Below are 4174 nucleotides of genomic sequence, written 5' to 3' on the forward strand. Positions count from 1 at the left end.
TCGATCTATTTTACTAACAAAATCTCACAAGAATTTGCAAAATATCACGAGAGTTTGTAACAGAACGATGAAATTTCACGAGATTTTGAAAATAAAATAGATCAATACCGCGCTTTTTAAAAATCTATTTGAATTTCGTGACGCTCTACTCTGTGGTCACTACACCTGAAGCTGGCATTTTTGTATCCACAGGAGACTGGTTTAATTTATTGTCATTTCATCAAAAGAAAAACAGTCAGAGATCAAGCTACTATTGAAATAACATCTGGAATAGAAAATGAACAGAAAGCTTCTCTATCGGTTAGACTTGCATTCAGTTCTATCCATACCAGCTCCTTGGTTTTGTTTTTAAACTAAATGTATAATTTTTGGGTCTGTATAAATGTATATAGTTAGAGTTTCACTGATAATATTTTAAGCATGTGTTGTATAAGAGAGATGTAGAATAGGATGAAGGGGTGAAAGACGTGGTCGGAGTACATGAACTGAACTTTAAAACTCTTTAAATCTTTTTTTTTACAAACTTTATGGCCCCAATCCAGCTGCATGATTTAGAAATATTTATTAATGTTTTGTTTGATGGCATAGATGCGTTTTTTTAAAAACTAAGAATAAAAAAAATATGTATTTTTTATTATCGTGTACAGTAGCGGCCGTTCAAAATGGCCCTTCCCAGCGAAACTGCAACCGAATGTCAGCCCACTTCTGTGCAACTCCCAGCAAAATCCCCTCCAACTTCCAGCCAATGGAGGGCTTCCTTCTCCTAGGTGTGCATATTTTTTTACTCTGACTCCACCCTTTCACTGAATTATAGCATCTGACCAGGAAAAAGGCACTTCTCTTGATATTAATGTCCACAAATCATGACAGAAAGAATATTTTAATACAATGATTGATATTTAAAAAGGAACTGTAGGCGACCAGCCAAGGGCCCATAAAAGAAAGTGGGGAAATTTTGAATGGCTACTAGTGTAATATCTATCATGTAAATGGAGGGGGAAAAAACACTATCAGCTCCAAGAATTGGCCCAAAAATATCGTCAGCACATATCGGTTGGACGGTCATCTACCTTAAAAAAAAAAAAAACCTGTATCAGTCGATCTGCAATGTACATAAACACAAATAAATTGATCCACCAATGCATTTTGTTTAAACTAATGCCACCCAGCATGCTCAAAAATGACAAATTACTCACGAGGCACTGACAACAGGCCTTTTTCACCTCACCCACATTTTAATGACCCAAATACGTAATCATCCCATCATGGACCCTTGGTGTTAAAACTGCTGCAACACAGGAAAGACGACCACGTAGATGGCAGCTGTAGGAGTAAATGAGTCATGGTTCCTGCTGAACACAACTTATCATTCATTGTGAGCTGTTTCTTAAAATAACAAAAAATATGAGTCCATATATAAATTTCATTCAAGTCGTTCTACTGAGCATTTGATAAGGCATTTTCTCTGACGAAATCTCAGCATTTCCAAATAGTTTAGAAAATAAAGTGAATTCCAGACTCTACCAAATAGTAGTTTTAATCATGTCTAAGTGGACATTTGGCAAAATTTTATTTTATTTTAAAATATATTTTAATTGAAACATTTATCCTATTCTATTTTAGCCTTCAGTTTTTATCTTATGTTTCTTAACTGATTTCTGTACAGCACTTTGGTCAACCCCGGTTGTTTTAAATGTGCTTTATAAATAAAGTTTGAGTTGAGTTGAGAAAAATACTAAATGAAGTGGGATGGAAATAAGTTGTGTTGATCAGTATCGTCCTCCTAGCTACAGTTGTTGCATATTTGTCGTCTGTGACAATGAGAAAAAAACTTAGCTTTAAATTTTACTTGAACAGCATCCGGCAAAAAGCAATGGAAAAAAAAGATGTTCCAGTTAGGGAAATCCTCTTTCGTTTCCATTAATTTCATTCGGATTCAAGTGACTTCTTTGACAAATTAACAATTCAATTCAATTTATTTATATCAGGGGTGTAAATCACACCTATTATGGCGATTCGATTCAGTATTGATTTCCTGACCCAGTGATTCGATTATTTTCGATACTCAGGAATACACCACAATACGATTCGATTCGATTTGATTAATTGTTTTTTTGTTTTTTAAACACCTTACAGGATACACAATGTTTCAAATTTGAAATAAATCAATGAAAGCTGCAATAAAGTTATGCTTTTTCTTTTTTTTTAAGAAACAAAGGCAAATAACAGAAGTAGAAAAGTTGTACTCCACCTATTCCTATTAAAACCTCATTCACTGAAAAATAATAATACCCCTGCGTTATAGATTCTGCAAGGCTTTGCATCAGAAAATACTGCACAAAATCAGTGCTGAGTGCCTCTCCCAAATTGTAGCTGACCGCAGACAGGAGGCCATCTTTTTTTGTTTTTATGACCGAAATTGCAGAAAACAACTCGTGAAGTTTGAACCGCTGGAAGAGCGAGGTGCGCGAGAACGCTGGGACCCTTTTTCCACCTGGATCTCCGCTCTTTTTGGCCCTCATGTCCCTCCGTCGTCGGACTAAACTCGCCCCCACTTCCTCGCCGCCTCTGCCGTATCTAGACCCACAGTGTGTAGCACAGACCACGCTTCAATATTGAGCATAATTTAAAAATGTCTGTGTCAAGCTCACTGCAACACACTGCTGTAAGAGTATAACCAGGAAGCGAGGTAGGAGGGCAAAATAGGTTTAGCGCCACCGCAGCACGGGAGGGAGAATTACGCCCAGGAGCAAATGGATAAAAATAGACCGGAGGAAAAAAAAAAAAATGAATCGATACTCTTGCGGACGTATCGATGCATCGATATAACACGATTATTATTTACACCCCTAATTTTTATAGCATCAATTCACAACACATGTCATCTCAAGGCACTTTACAAAGACAATTCAACCAGATCATACAGTCAAACTGATTCAGTTTTCTATCTAAGGAAAACCAGTTGATTGCATCGACTCATTGACTTGAAGGCAATCCCTCAAACCAACCAATAAAGAAGTAAATCCCTTCACTAAAGAGCTGTCTCGTGCTCATTTTTATTTCTAAATCATGTGATGCTCTATTTTACCAGAAATCAAAGTGCTGACAAATAATTGTGCACAGATAACTGGAGATGTACCTGTATTATTTTTACCCAAATACATCAGGTACCGCCCTGTTGGATTCGGTACATGCATGTAGCGAAATATATTGTTTTATACCTGAACACGCTGCTTGCACGCAGAACTAAATGTGTGTGGAAATGTACCTCTTATATGTTAATGAAGTCAAAAAATCATCCCCAAATAAATGTTCAGAAGCAACTCAGTGTAACTCTTCTGATGATGAGCTCACACCGAACGTTATACCTGCAAGAAATTAAACAGTTTCGGGTTGTTTTGCTTGCCTGACATTTCATCAGAAATTCGCCTGGCGAGCGAAAGGCTCAATGATGTCATCAAATCTGTTCGTTGTTGGTTTCTTCTCAACATATTTGAATTTTACAAGGATAGCCCCAGAGGTTTATTGATTTTGGAAAGCTGAACAAAGCTGCTGGCATCTCTGGGAACAGAGCCTTTACTTTAAGCTTTCTTTAAATTCAGTAACCCAATATGTTTCTGTTTGGTTATATCTTATAAATATTTTGAATTTTATAAGTGTAAGAAAAGTATTTTGTTTATCCAGTCAGTATTTAATAGAACTGGCCAAATAAAGTTGTAAAATATAATCTCTATTTTTGAACAATATCTATCCATCCATGTTGCTGAAAAATCCTCTTGTTGCAAGAGAAATCTCATGGCCACTTATCAAGTAATAGTCAATCCATCAATCAAATATTTAAATGGTGGGTTTATTAAAAAACTAGCAGCAATATTATGAAATCATTAGAAACCTCTCAGTCTGTCCACACATACATCCACACTTACTTAAAGATGCAGCTTGATGGAAGCAGAAGCCGGATGGCCGGAAGCAGGCAATCTACAAACTTAAAAGCAGAGCACGAGACTGGGAACTGAATTGGAAAAAGCAAAGCCGAATGTCCAAATCAGAGCCCATTTCAGCTAGTGCTGACCAACCCAGCGTCTCTGTTGCTGCTGGCGCTCACCAAACGGTCTACCAACCCAGTGTCCCAGGGCCTTCTCTATCACCTAGCCTGCAACCCTTCTTAAAGCCA

General features: G+C 37.1%; 1 protein-coding gene across 1 annotated transcript in view; it reads right to left on the reverse strand.

The window, feature by feature from the left end:
- LOC107082622 (cAMP-specific 3',5'-cyclic phosphodiesterase 4B-like) overlaps positions 1-3973 on the reverse strand; it is a 93343-nt gene extending 89370 nt beyond the window's left edge. The window contains exon 1 of the mRNA XM_015371396.1: positions 3927-3973. The gene's annotated coding sequence lies outside the window, so the exon portion shown is untranslated. The remainder of the gene's footprint in view (positions 1-3926) is intronic.
- Between the last annotated feature and the right edge of the window lie 201 nt (positions 3974-4174).

This window comes from Cyprinodon variegatus, unplaced genomic scaffold, assembly GCF_000732505.1.
Source record: "Cyprinodon variegatus isolate N-32 unplaced genomic scaffold, C_variegatus-1.0 Scaffold57, whole genome shotgun sequence".
In the NCBI taxonomy this organism is placed as follows: domain Eukaryota; kingdom Metazoa; phylum Chordata; class Actinopteri; order Cyprinodontiformes; family Cyprinodontidae; genus Cyprinodon; species Cyprinodon variegatus.